The sequence below is a fragment of the Accipiter gentilis genome, chromosome W (assembly GCF_929443795.1).
Source record: "Accipiter gentilis chromosome W, bAccGen1.1, whole genome shotgun sequence".
Taxonomy (NCBI): Eukaryota; Metazoa; Chordata; class Aves; order Accipitriformes; family Accipitridae; genus Astur; species Astur gentilis.
In genome coordinates, this window is record NC_064918.1 from 27,442,079 (window position 1) to 27,457,334 (window position 15,256).

Below are 15,256 nucleotides of genomic sequence, written 5' to 3' on the forward strand. Positions count from 1 at the left end.
AATCGCACCTAGAAGAGGTCCGCACTCGCTTCGCAGAGTTTTCTGCATCTCACACACTCGCACACTCAAGGAATCCCGTCCCCAACCAGCGGTTTATACTTACGTATCTCTGCCGCCTGGATCTTCGTGCACGATTTTACAGGGTGTTAGGAGAGCTCATCTTTTTTTTTTTTTTTTTCCTTGCTTGCTACACTCAGTTAATTTGAGTCCGTGAAGGTCAGAGCAAGTCTGGAGCAGGACCTGCCAATCCAGGACCATCCAAAGATGGGGGCGCCCTCCCGAGTTGGGGTCGCACACCAGCCTAACTCTGATCACGTCGGGGTCACCAAAATTGTTATAAATTGACAGAGCCAATTCTATATAAAATTCATATATTTATTGAGAATAGCAAGCAAGCAGCGCTGGGCGGCCGGGGAGTCCGTGCTCCACCAACGGCTCGCAACTTTATGTTATAGTTACATTTCTTATATACAGTTCATGCACCCCTTTCTTGTAAGTCTCCGCCTTGTCCTGCTTCTTCTTTTTTCACTCGTGCAGGTTTGTTACTAGGCAGATTCGGTCGATCTTCTCAAGGTTGAGTGTCTTTTGATGTAGAATGTCTTTTGATGTGGAGAAGTACAGTCGTGGCAGAGTTTATCCCCTTATCTGTTAAATTATAGCCGTTGTCTTTTCCCTCCTTATCTAGTAAGTTGTAGTTGTTGTCTTTTCCCGTGACCTTTATGAAACATTTAGGCAAGCCTTGCTTATTTACATAAAGCATTTGTTCAATCACAATGTGTCCCTTCCCCCTTCCCAATTGTTATGTAAGCCTTATTGTCTTCTTTTAATTCAACACGAATTACACAATGTCAGGGAACAATTTGGTTCCCTGTCGATTACAAGTTCCTGTAGTTGGGCTCGCTTCTGTTTTATCATTTCAATCTGTTTATTTCCTTCTTCTCCTTTGCTCCTTTTTGGTTCTCTTACTTTGTGAAAAATCTGATTCTATGAATTCTCAAGTCCGCTTTCTGTCTCCTTGGACTCAGCCAGCATGTCTTTATAGTCCGTAAAACCATCAGATACCCCTCTTCATGTTCACAGAACTTCTAAAATGAACATACCTGAGTAGGACTAGAAGAGGTCCAATAAGAGCCATAGTGGTCGGCGGTCACAGCCTGAAGGGGTTGCAGCCCTTGGCAGACCTTATTAGCCGCACCACCGGTTCCCTATCTGGTCTTGCCTTCTTCATTAGGGTTAGCTTTTTCCAATTTATATATCATGTCCCAAGTCTACAGTTATGTCTTTATGTTTTGGAAAAAAAGGAAACACTTCCTTATTAAATCGACAACAGTAAAACCTGACCCATGGTAGTTCCTGTAATGGAGTGGTGGTTCTATAGTAAATATACAAGAACTCTAAACAATACACAAGAACTCTAAACTATTATAATGTCTCCCCGCCGGGGAAATTATGTATTTAAGACACCTAGAACACTTAGCTCTTAGAAATAAACAGCACTGCTTACACAGTGGACAGGCGCTTGTGCCAGCTCCTCTCCAGGGACTTGGAAAGATTTGATCTCTTACTGTCCCCCCATACACTAATACATTTCATAGGAGTAACTTCAATGAAATTCCCACAGCAACTTAGCTTATGTTCTTGGGCTTAAATTTCTTTATGTTCTTCTGATGGTTAGCTTAGTTTCTCCAGGCTCAGATGTGACTTTCCACTCCTTCACTGGACCTTTCACTCATGACACATGCGTCCACCCTTTTTCAGCAGTTCTTACGGCCATTTCTGTAGTTAATAAAAAAAGAAAAGGTCCTTCCCAAAGGGGATATAAATTTCCCTCTTTCCATGTTTTTGTAAGAATTTTATGTCCTGGTTCCAGCTGATGAATTGCAAATCCTAAAGGTGGAGTTTGGGCCATCACCCCAATTTCTCTTAACTCTTAATGTTTTTCCAATAGTAATTATATATTTCTGGATATTATGATGCTCAACCACGTTATTCCCCAGAGGCATTCCTTGAAAATAAGGCATGCCATATAACATTTCATATGGCGATAATCCAGTCTCACTGTGTGGTTTAGTTCTTATATTTAAAAGTGCCAATGGTAAGCATTTTGTCCAGGGCATCTGTGTTTCAATCATCAATTTAGCCAGTTTCTGTTTGATTGTTTGATTCATTCTTTCTACTTTCCCTGAGCTTTGTGGATGCCATGGGGTATGATACTCCCAATGAATGCCTAATGATAATTTTATTATTTTAGATGTAAAGTGTGTGCCCTGATCAGAGTCAATGTACTGGATTATCCCATATCTGGGTATTAAGTGTTCTAATAAAGTTTTTACCACCATCTGTGCAGTAGCTCGTACTACAGGGTAAGCTTCTACCCATTGTGTTAAATGATCTACTATTACTAATAAATATTTTATCCTACCTACCTTGGGTAATTCAGTGAAATCAACTTGTATTTTCTCAAAAGGTCTGTAAGCCGTTTTTCTCTCCCCTGTGGCTGCTTGTCGATTGATTTTTAAAATGCCATGAATGTTACTAGGGTTCAGTGTATCTCTGCATATTAGCATTCTATACGTCATATCTCATAAGTAACTCTTCAATAGACACTCTACAAGTGAAGCAGCCTTGTGTATATATACATTTTCATTTGCCTTTCTTAAGTTAATCAATTTAATGAAATATTTTCAAAATATGTACAACAACAACTACCAAAGTATTTAACATTTGAAAAAGATGCTGTTAAACAACATACAACAGCCATACGATTTGGTTTTCACCCTAATCGCTGTGAGTGGCGGAGGAATGCACATAAGTCGACTCAATATGAGTGATAGAAGTGATCCAACTTTATTTGCACAGATAGCTCATATTTATACAGCTTACGATAATTATGCCTACTAGTCCTATTATGATTGGTACATTGCTAATGTTTATTCATTACTAAAACACACCCACTTGTGTTTTGCAGCTATGGATGTTCCGCAATTTTCTCATGGGAACTTTCTCAAAGTTGTCTATGAAACTCTGCCAAGGTCACAGTGTCCTTATCTTTCTCCTGATATCAGCAAGACCAGCAGTTTTGGCCGAGGCCTAGTCTTGCTGCCCACGCTAACACTCCTTCACACACCTTTCCATAAACCCATGTCCTTTCTTATTAAGCCAATTCCCAACAAATCACTTACAGTCCTTTTCCAAATCAAGTAAGAAGCAAGTAACTAGTTTGAAATAGTTATATATTTTTAACAACTTCAAATGAGTATTACTTTTCAGATAGCTAGCAGTCTTTTAATTTTGCCCATAAACACAATTAAGTATTAACACAGGACTGTATAGTGTTTATATTCTTATTAACCTGCCAACAAGAATAGTTTATTGGCAACCTTAAATATTCAGAGGCAAAACACAATTCCTTGGCACAGAAGCTTTACAGCAGAGCAACATATTTTCCCCTTAGAACCATTATACAGGAACACACAGAAAATTACTATGTAATCTGTAAATATAGTCCCATTTTTTTCCCTTTAATAATTCCAGGGCCCTATATAGGGCATACAGCTCACAAGCCTGAGCTGACCATGATGGGCTTAGAGGTCCTGATTCCACAGGCTCTAGATCCTCACCTTAGTCTGGGTCTCCATTACCTCTAAGCAGTTATGTTGCAATTTCTACGATGATTCTCCAAACAAAAAATGTGCTGGACTCTGAGCAGAGGTTACCCTCAGTTCTAAATTAGGGGAGTCAATCAATATTGCTTCATATTTTAGGATCCGGCTATCCGTTAGCCATTTTCCCACTTTCTGTTGTAAACACTTCTGACATTATGTGGACTATACACTTTTAAAGGGGCACTAAAGGTAATCTTTCTAACTTCCTCTATTAATAACGCCATAGTCACCAGAGCTTGGAGACAAGTAGGCCATCCCCTACTTACTGGATCAAGTGACTGAGAACAATACCCCACGGGTTTCTTAATTCCTGCCCAGTCTTGAGCAAGGACTCCATATACTGTCTGGTTTGATGTATTCACAAAGAGATAAAATGTTTTTTTAGATCTGGGAGGCTTAATACAGGTGCCTGTATTAATGCCCTTTTTATTTCCTCTAATTTCTGATCATCTTCTGTAGACCATTTAAGTTGGTTATTAGTTAATTTCTCATATAAGAATTTCACCTTTTCACTGTAGCTTTCAAGCCATGGTCTACAATATCCTAGTAATCCCAATATTTGCCAAAATTCCTTTTTAGTTTGTGGGGGTCTTAAGGATAGGATTCCAGATACCCTGTCGGGATCTAGCTTTTTCCTTCCCTTACTCAGCCAATGTCCTAAGTATTTTACTTCCTGTTTTACAAACTCTAGTTTTGATCGGGACACCTTTAATCCCTTTTCTCCTAAAAAAAATTTAAGAATTTAATAGTGGCTTCTTGGGTTCTCTCTTCAGTTTCTCCCGCTATTAATAGATTGTCCACATATTGTAATAACTTTACCTCCCTGGGTAAAATGAAATCTTGTAAAATTTTCTCTAAAGTTTGTTCAAATAGATTTGGTGACTCTGTGAACCCTTATGGTAGCACAGTCCATCTTAATTGTTGTTTTCGTCCTGTTTCAGGGTTCTCCCACTCAAAGGCAAAGTAATCTCTGGATCCCTCCTCCAGGGGACAGGCCCAAAAGGCATCTTTCAAATCTATCACACTATACCAAGTATGTTCGGAAGATATATGGCTCATTAAAGTATAAGGGTTTGCCACCACGGGGAATTTAGTAATTGTTTGCTCATTTACAGCTCTCAGATCCTGTACCATCCTGTATGACCCATCCGGTTTCTTTACAGGGAGGATGGGTGTATTATGAGGTGACATACAAGGTTCTAAAGTTCCTTTTTCCAGAAGTCTGTCAACTACAGGCTTTAACCCTATTCGACCCTCCATTGGTATAGGATATTGTTTAACTCTAATTGGACAATGCAGATCTATTATTTGGACATTTATGGGGTCTATTTCTATCTTTCCAATTTCCCCCTCCTTATACCATACTGAAGGGTTAATGGCTTTTTCATCCTCTTGTGTTAGAGTGTACAATTTAATCTGCGATTTATCCCCTTGACTTTGAATGCCTAAGTTTAATTTCAAAATCAAATCCCTTCCTAATAAATTGTATTCTGCCTCAGGGAGCAAAAGTAAATCATTAAGGCAAATTTTCTTCTCTGTTTCTACTTCTACATCTTTTAAAACGGGTACTTTAAAAGGTTCCCCTTTTGCCCCTACTACTGACATATAACTCTTCCCTTCTTCTATTCCCGTCAGAAGTTTTTGAATAGTGGAGTTTTCAGCTCCTGTGTCCACCAAAAATAAAACTTCCTCTTTATGGGGACCAATTAATAATTTTATCAAGGGCTCTGTTGATGTTGATGTCCCCAAAAGATATAGCCCCTGACACCCTTATGCTTCCTTAAACATTTTCTCATCTCGTTCCTGCTTACGGCAGTTCCTCTGAACATGTCCCCTCTTGTTACAGTAGTAACAGACGGGAATTGTGAACCTTTCTCGAGGAGACTGTCCCCGGGGTGTCTGCTCTATTCTTCTTTCCATTTTTTTTCTCAGACGGAGTCTTATTTTTCTGACTTTCTCTTACTGCTGCTACAAAGATCTTAGCTTTTGCCTTTTGTTTTTCCCCATCTCTCCTAACATATCTCCTGGGGGTCCTGCCTGATCCCGTCTTTCCCAAATTCTCATTCCAGCTTGTCTAATCATCCCTTTTTCCTCAGCAGTAAATAAAATCCCTAAAATAGACTGTATTTCTTCCCAGGTATAAGTATTGGGACCTAGGAATTGATCTAGTTTTTCAGCTACTCCGAGGGGATCAATAGGGTCCCCATTTCTTTCTTAAAATTTCTTACATCTGTGGTATTTAATGGGACTGCCACAAACCCAATGCCTCCTTGATTGCCTCCGAGGGGTACCTCTCTTAAGGGATATAAAAAGGCTCCCTTGGATGCGGCAGTCTTACTTCTTGTACATGCAGCCGGAGGTTTTTCTAATTCCGGTGCTGTTGGTGTTGGAGGCAGGGACAATGGTGGTACTGGTGGAGGTACTACAGCCACCGAAGGGGGAGCCGCCGCAGGAGGTGGATTATCAAGATATGGAGGTGGTAAGTTATCTAGTGGCTCCCATTTATCATCTTTTTTCCCTTTTCATTTTTATCTCCTTCTTCCTCAAACTTCTCATCTCTTATTAATGCAAATATTGAGGCTGGAAAAGGACGTGAAGTCCTAATCCATAATTCTGCATAATCACTTTCCTCCTGACTAAAAGGTTCCTTTGAGTTAACATATATATTTAAGGGCTGGCAAACCCAGTCTTCAAAAGATCAAAAAACAGGCCAAAAGACGTGGTCTTAAAGGCTCCTTTGGCCATTCAACCATGCAATATTGAATTAATTTTAATTTACTTTTTCCTTTTCTAGGGCCCCTTTCATTCCAATTTTGAATCACTATCCCTAATGGACTTTCTGGTGGTATATCTGGTAATTTGCTCCCTTCCTTCTGGTCCTGGGTCTTCGACTTTGTTTGACCCATCTAGGAATTTTACTGTGGCAATTCCTACAGCCCTTGGTCACCGGTAAGAGTGTCTCGCAGGGGGTTCAGGACCTATCACCCACCCATGAATCCTATAGGAATCGCTTCGGTCCTTCACCGGCCAAGTCCCTCATGGGAGATTGGAACCGCAGTTAGAAGACCTCCACAATCGCTTCAGAACTAAGTTCCGTCTCAGTCACACTCTTACACACAAAGGCAACCGAATCCCACCCAACCGAACAGTATATGCCTTTAAATACTTACGACTCCGTCGTCTTCGTTTGGATCTTCGCGCGCAGAATTAAGGGCAAAATAAACTGCTGCAGCTGGCAAGGGAGCTCAAAAAAATTAAATTCTTTTCTTGCCCTTATTCCGGTTCAGGATGGTGTTAGTCCCAATTCGACTGGATCAGGAGCCACCAAATGGTGGGGACGCCCCTCCTTGATCAAGTCAGAATGCAGGAACTAAGACCATCCCGGACGAGCCCCCAATTGTGATAAATTAATTTAGTCTCAAACAGGATTCCAATCAAAGTTTACAATTTATTAAATGAATAAAGGCAAACAAACAGCGCTGGGCATGCCAGGAGCTTCTTCTCTACCAAGACTTGCGCTGTGAAAAACAACCCAGCTTCTTTTATAGTCTAACAGTAGTTACATATTCATACTAGGAGTGTTCTTCTAAAAGACTCTCCACCTCCTAGTTGTGTGGGTGCAGTAGTTCTCCTAGAAACTTCTTGAACTCTCCTCATTGGCTGAGGGTCTTCTATACAATGTATTTCTGACCAGGCTCCCCCCTGCTCGGGCCAGACAGCAGACATCCTTTGTAACAGCCGACACCTTGCACAACACCAGCCGCGATCACCAGAACCCAAACAAGTTCACAACAGGCACCTCCCCCTCAACAAATGCATACAACAAATTGCCCATCAAGACCCTGAGTACTGCAATCTCTAAGGCTAAATATACATCTAAATGCCTCAGTTCTCCCCTAGGATCTCTTGTTTAACACTGTGCAAAACCGGTTTTGGGCTGGCAAAAAAAGAACTATATACATATCATCTGTCTCCTCCCGGCCTGCGGTTATATGAGGACCAACAAAATGGTTAAAGATTACATATACAGTGATGGTCACATTTTATTATGTGGCTGTATTGGTTTTGTTTGGCAAGGTTTTGGTAGCGGGGGGGGGGGTTACAGGGGTGGCTTCTGTAAGAAGCTGCTGGAAGCTTCCCCTGTGTTCGAGAGAGAGCGAGCCCATACTAGCTGGCTCTAAGACGGACCCGCCGCTGGCCAAGGCCGAGCCAATCAGTGATAGTGGTAACGCCTCTGTGATAACATTTTTAAGAAGGAAAAAAAAGTTGGGACGGAGAGAAACTGCCGCCGGAGTGAGGAGTGAGAACATGTAAGAGAAACAAGCCTGCGGACACCAAGGTCAGTGAAGAAGGAGGGGGAGGAGATGCTCCAGGCGCCGGAGCGAAGATTCCCCTGCAGCCCGTGGTGAAGACCCTGGTGAGGCAGGCTGTCCCCCTGCAGTCCAGGGAGGTCCACGGTGGAGCAGATATCCACCTGTAGCCCGTGGAGGACCCCACGTCGGAGCAGGTGGGTTCCCGAAGGAGGCTGTGACCCCGTGGGAACCCCGCGCTGGAGCAGGCTCCTGGCAGGACCTGCGGATCTGTGGAGAAAGGAGCCCACGGAGCAGGCTTTCTGGCAGGACTTGTGACCCCGTGGGGGACCCGCGCTGGAGCAGTGTGCTCCTGAAGGACTGCACACCGTGGAATGGACCCATGCTGGAGCAGTTCGTGAAGAACTGCAGCCCGTGGGAATGGCCCACGTTGGAGGAGTTCGTGGAGGACTGTCTCCCATGGGTGGGACCCCACGCTGGAGCAGGGGAAGAGTGTGATCAGCCCTCGTCCTGAGGAGGTGAAGCGGCAGAAAATAACGTGTGATGACCATAAACCCCATCCCTGTCCCCCTGTGCCGCTGGGGGGGCTTGGTGGTGAAATCCGGGAGGGTAGTTGTGCCCGGGAAGAAGGGAGGGGTGGTGGGAAGGTGTTCTGAGATTTCATTTTACTTCTCATTACCTTGCTCTGGTTGATTTGTAATAAATTGAGTTAATTTTGCAAATTGAGTCTGTTTTGCCCGTGACGGTAATAGTGAATGATCTCTCCTGTCCTTATCTCGACCCGCGAGCCTTTTGTTATATTTTCTCTCCCCTATCCAGCTGAGGATGGGGGAGTGATAGAACGGCTTTGGTGGGCACCTGGTGTTCAGCCAGGGTCAACCCATCACAGTGGCCCTAGCATTGTTTATACTGACACAAATCAGATAAACACATTTCACATGTGCATCACTGTATTGGTTTTGTGTGGCAAGGTTTTGGTAGCGGGGGTGGGGGGGGTGGCTTACAGGGGTGGCTTACAGGGGTGGCTTCTGTAAGAAGCTGCTGGAAGCTTCCCCTGTGTTTAAGAGAGAGAGAGACCATACCAGCCAGCTCTAAGACAGACCAGCCACTGGCCAAGGCCGAGCCAATCAGTGATAGTGGTAACGCCTCTGTGATAAAATTTTTAAGAAGGAAAAAGAAGTTGGGACAGGGGGAAAAAGCCACCCGACACAGGAGTGAGAACATGTAAGAGAAACAAGCCTGCGGACACCAAGGTCAGTGAAGAAGGAGGGGAAGGAGATGCTCCAGGTGCCAGAGCGGAGATTCCCCTGCAGCCCGTGGTGAACACCCTGGTGAGGCAGGCTGTCCCCCTGCAATCCAGGGAGGTCCACGGTGGAGCAGATATCCACCCCCCATTGCTCTCAGTGTAGTTTTCAGCAGTCCATTGTATCATTTGATTTTTCCAGAGGCTGGTTCATGATAGGGGATATGATACACCCACTCAATACCATGCTCTTTGCACCAGGTGTCTATGAGGTTGTTTCGGAAGTGAGTCCCATTATCTGACTCAATTCTTTCTGGAGTGCCATGTCACCAAAAGACCTGCTTTTCAAGGCCCAGGATTGTGTTCTGGATGGTGGCATGGGGCACCAGATATGTTTCCAGCAATCCAGTGGTTGCTTCCACCATTGTAAGCACATGGTGCTTGCCTTGGTGAGTTCGTGGGAGCTTGATACAGTCAATCTGCCAGGCCTCCTCATATTTATATTTTATCTATCACCCTCCATATCAGAGGGGATTTAGCTGCTTGGCTTGCTTAATTACAACACAGGTTTCACATTCATGGATGACCTGTGCGACAATGTCCATGGTCAAGTCCACCCCTCGATCTCGAGCCCATCTATATGTTACATCTCTTCCCTGATGGCCTGAAGTATCATGGGCCCACCAAGCCATAAATAGCTCACCCTTATGTTGTCAGTCCAGATCCACCTTACCCACTTCAACCTTGGCAGCCTAAACCTACACGCTGGTTATTTTGATGTTCTTCAGTGGCCCAACTCCTGGGTACATGAGCATCTACATAACATACTTCTACCGCTAACTTCTCCAGCCGGGACGCAATATCTTGTCACAGTGTGGCAGCCCAGATGGGTTTACCTCTGCGCTGCCAGTTGCTCTGCTTCCATTGCTGCTACCACCCCCACAGGGCATTTGCCACCATCCATGAGTCAGTACAGAGATAGAGCACTGGACACTTCTCCCTTTCAGCAATGTCTAACGCTAGCTGGATGGCTTTCACCTCTGCAAACTGACTCAATTCACCTTTTCCTTCAGCTGTTTCTGCAACTTGTCATGTAGGACTACATACAGCAGCTTTCCACCTCCGATGCTTTCCCACAACGTGACAGGACCCATCAGTGAACAGGGCATATTGCCTCTCATTTTCTGACAGTTTATTATACAGTGGGGCCTCTTCAGCACGTACCACCTCCTCTGGCAACATTCCAAAATCTTTGCCTTCTGGCCAGTCCATGATCACTTCCAAAATTCCTGGGCGACTGCAGTTTTTGTATGTGACCCCGTTGTGTGATCAGTGCAATCCACTTACTCCACGTGGCATCAGTTGCATGATGTGTAGAGGAGATCCTCCCTTTGAACATCCAGCCCAGTAGTGGCAGTCGGGGTGCTAAGAGGAGCTGTGTCTCAGTACCAGCCACTTCTGAGGCACCTCGAACTCCTTCATATGCTGCCAATATCTCTTTTTCAGTTGGAGTATGGTGAGCCTTGGATCCTTGATATCCACGACTCCAAAACCCCAGGGGTCAGCCTCGGGTCTCCCCAGGTGCTTTCTGCCAGAGGCTCCAGGTAGGGCCATTCTCCCCAGCTGCAGTGTAGAGCATGTTTTTAAAATCTTGTCCTGCCCAGACTGGCCCAAGAGCTACTGCATGAACAATCTCCCGTTTAATTTGTTCAAAGGCTTGTTGTTGTTCAGGGCCCCCATTTAAAATCATTCTTCTTCCTGGTCACTTGATAGAGAGGGCTTACAATCAGACTGTAACTTGGAATATGCATTCTCCAAAAACCCACGACACCTAAGAAGGCCTGTGTTGCCTTTTTAGTAGTCAGTGGAGACAAAGCTGCTATTTTGTTGATCACGTCTGCGGGGATCTGATGACATCCATCTTGCCATTTTATTCCCAAAAACTGGATCTCCTGTGCAGGTCCCTTGACCTTACTTTCTTTTATGGCAAAACCAGCCTTCAAAAGGATTTGGATTATTTTCTTCCCTTTCTTAAAAACTTCTTCTGCTGTGTTGATGTCATCAATGTATTGCAGGTGTTCCGGAGCTTCACCTTTTTCCAGTGCAGTCTGGATCAGTCCATGGCAAATGGTGGGTCTGTGTTTCCACCCCTGGGGCAGTCGATTCCAGGTGTACTGGACGCCCCACCAAGTAAAGGCAAATTGTGGACTGCACTCCGCTGCCAAAGGAATGGAGAAAAATGCATTAGCAATGTCAATTGTGGCATACCACTTAGCTGCCTTTGATTCCAGTTCATATTGAAGCTCTAACATATCTGGCACAGCAGCGCTCAGCGGCGGCGTGACTTCATTCAGCCCACGATAATCTACTGTTAGTATCTACTCTCCATTAGATTTCCGCATTGGCCATATGGGACTATTAAAGGGTGAGTGAGTTTTGCTGATCACTGCTTGGCTCTCCAATTGACAAATCAGCTTATGGATGGGGATCAGGGAGTCTCAGTTGGTGCAATATTGCCACCGGTGCACCATCGTGGTAGCAATTGGCACTTGTTGTTCTTCAACTCTCAGCAACCCCACAACCAAAGGGTCCTCAGAGAGGGCGGTCATGGCAGACAGCTGTTCAAGTTCCTTTGTCTCCAATGAAGCTATACCAAAGGCCCAACGGTAGCCCTTTGGGTCCTTGAAATGCCCCCTCCAGAAACAGTCTATGCCAAGGATACACGGGGCCTCTAGGACAGTCACAATGGGGTGTTCATGCCACTCATTCCCGGTTAGACTCACTTCAGCCTCCAATACAGTTAACTCTTGGGATCCCCCTGTCACACCAGAGATACAGATGGGTTCTGCCCCTTTATAACTAGATGGCATTAGGGTACATTGTGCACCAGTGTCCACTAGAGCCTTACATTCCTGTGGGTCTGATGTGCCAGGCCATTGAATCCACACTGTCCAGTAGACTCGGTTGTCCCTCTCCTCCACCTGGCTAGAGGCAGGGCCTCTCTAATCCTGATCAGAATATCCATTACTCACTTTTTGCGAACGTGAATCAGAAGTCCCTTCAAGGGGATAAGAAATGAGATCAGCCCATCTACTGCGTCCGGGAGACTGCTCACGGGAAACTGGAGCAGCAGTTTTCCAAGAAGAATTCTCTTTTCTGGTTGCTTTTTCTCGCAACTCCTGTACCCGTGCATCCAGGACTGAGGTAGGTTTTCCATCCCACTTCCTCATGTCCTCTCCATGGTCACGCAGGTAAAACCACAGGTTAGCCTGGCGTGTGTACCTTCTATCTCCTCTCTCTTGGGCAGAGGAGCACTTACTCCCAATAACTGCGATGCGGGCCTGTACAGGTAAGGAGGAGGACAGATCCACTTTGAATTGCTGGAACTCTCGGGACAATTCCTCTACAGCTGAGACACAGGCCCGTAGGGAGGAAGAGGGACTTCCTTCGTATTGCCGGAGTTGGACAGCCAATTCATCCACCATTTGTCCATAGGCTTCTTTCCAGGACATTGCTGCCAATGAGTTGGCATAGGTTGGTGGTGCACTTCGTAGAAACCTCCACCACATGGGTTGTGTGCATTGGACTTCATCTGGATCTGTGGGTGACTGCGCATTTTCTGGATCATTATAAGTCACCTCCAGCACGGCTAATTCCCTCAGGTACTGGATACCTCTCTCCATGGTGGTCCACTTGCCTTGGTGACATGTAACTTCATCCTTGAAGGGGTATCTTTCCTTTACACCTAACAGAAGTCGCCTTCAGAGGCTGAGGACTTGTGTTTTTCTCCCAATTGCCTTGTCAATGCCCCCTTCCCTAGACAGGGATGCCAGCTGCTTGGCTTCCCGACCCTCCAATTCCACACTACTAGCCCCATTATCCCAGCATCAGAGCAGCCAGGTAACAATGTGCTCGCCTGAGTGGCGGCCAAAATATTTTTGTATGTCACACAACTCACTCAGGGATAGAGACTGGGTGATTATTTCAGGTTCTGCCTCTTCCTCCTGTTCTCGTGATGACCCTGGTTCACTTCCATCCCTCACTAAGTGAACTGATTTCTTTGTGTGTTTCTTTTTCTGTACAGGGGTTACTGATACTGGCACAGGTTGGTTCTCTTGTTTATCTGCAGTGCCTTGTGCCAGGGTTGGGGCAGCCACGGTGCCTGTCACCCTGTTTTCAGTCTTTTCTCCCTGAGGGTGCTGCCTAATATCAAGCAGTGTTTGGCAGATACTGGCCAGGGCCCAGCACAGTGTAGTGAGTTGTGTGTCTCTGGGATAGCCACAGCATTTTCCTTTCAAATATTCTACCACTTCATGAGGGTTCTGTAGTTGTTTGGGAGTGAACTTTCAAGCCACTGGAGGTGAGAAATTCTCTAGATACCTGCCCATATCCTCCCACATGCCATGCCACCCATGAATATCCAGCCTTGGGGCAGGTCTTTGGGTGGTATTCTTAAAGAGCCTTTTTGTAGCCCTAAACAAGACCTGAAACATAGTCAGGAGGCATAGCACTAACAGCATGCTGGCTTGTACATCCGAAGGATATTCAAAATTCTCAAAAGCTGTTGTAATTAGCTGGAAGGAGAGAAGGGAGGTAAACGGACGGACGGGGGGGGGGTAGTATCCCCCCCGACTTCCCCATGGATTGGGTGCAATTACCAATAAATTCCGATAGAAGGCGCCCGAAGTATGGAAATTATATCACTGCTGCATACAGACACCAGCTAACCTCATGACCAGTGATGTAATCATTTCACAAGTCGACATTGCCCAGTATAGCAAAATGATAATCCTGATCCGTCTCCCAGAGGTGATAAACATAACCGCAGGCAATACATAGAGCATATAAGAACTTACACAATGCCACCACGTGAACAAATGAACCAACATTATTACTAGCATCTATTTAACTAATTTAAGAAATGCATATAACAAATTTGTTTTAACACACACTTGGCCAGATTTGTCATTATCTCAACCCTTCATCCCCCACGTTGGGCGCCAAAAAGGACTATCGTGGTTTCAGCCCAGCCGGTAACAAAGGACCACGCAGCCGCTCGCTCACTCCTCCTGCCCCCCCCTCCCGTGGGATGGGGAGGAGAATCAGAAAGGAGAAAAGAAAAGAAAAAAACCCAAACAAACAAAAAAACCCCACCAGAACCTCGAAGGCTGAGATAAGGACAATTTACTCGGACAACACAAAAAGAAAAGTTACAACAACAACGGTACTAATAAAAGAACATACAACACGAGTGATACACAGTGCAACTGCTCGCCACCCGGGACCCGACGCTCCGCCACTTCCCTCACCGAAAGCCGAGAGCGCCCCCCCAGCCCGCTCCCCAGTTATATACTGAGCATGATGTCACATAGCTCCTTGGCTAGTTCAGGTCAGCTGTCCCGGCTGTGCCCCCTCTCAGGTTTCTGTGAAAATTAACTCTATCCCAGCTGAACCCAGGACAGGTGTTAAGATTCAAATTTCAAGCTATAGCTGGTTCCATAGGCCAAGTTAATAAAGTGTTTGGATAAAATACCTAAACATTTCTTGGCTATGGAATAATATCGAGTATCATAAATGTTTGTTTCTTTAGTTCCTTTTGGACAAAAAAATGTAAAGTAATCCCCCTCAGTACACTCACCTAGTTTTCCAACTTTACACTTACCCATAAAAACGTTTAGTCACATTTCATCAAGAAAAAAAAAAATACACATTTTACTATTCTTTCCTACAGAAAACAGTGTTCATGGTTCATTCAGACCAAAGAAATTCTGAGGGCTTAATCAAGAATGCAAACAATGCTAGGAAGACTGACATGAAATACATGATGAAATTTCAATATGAGTAATGCAGGAAATCTATTGCTTCTTCAGGAAGACCTTTATCTCATGGGACTTTGCTTGAACTGCTTTGTCCAGCCTACTCACATATTCTGTGCTAAACAGAAAGAAAGAATTATTTCTGAAGAGGAATAGGAACCAGAAACAGCTTTTGCCTTTTTTATTTTTGAATGACAGTCTTGTCAGGAGACTGGACTGAAA

At 44.8% G+C, this 15,256-nt stretch overlaps 1 protein-coding gene across 2 annotated transcripts in view; it reads right to left on the reverse strand.

The window, feature by feature from the left end:
• The window catches only part of LOC126035461 (uncharacterized), a 280,978-nt gene that overhangs the window by 253,317 nt on the left and 12,405 nt on the right, over positions 1-15,256 (reverse strand). The window contains exon 1 of one of the 2 annotated variants that reach the window (XM_049794072.1): positions 10,536-10,586. The exons of the other annotated variant lie outside the window; for it this stretch is intronic. The gene's annotated coding sequence lies outside the window, so the exon portion shown is untranslated. Of the gene's footprint in view, positions 1-10,535; positions 10,587-15,256 lie in introns of those variants that run through there. 2 annotated transcript variants of the gene reach the window in all.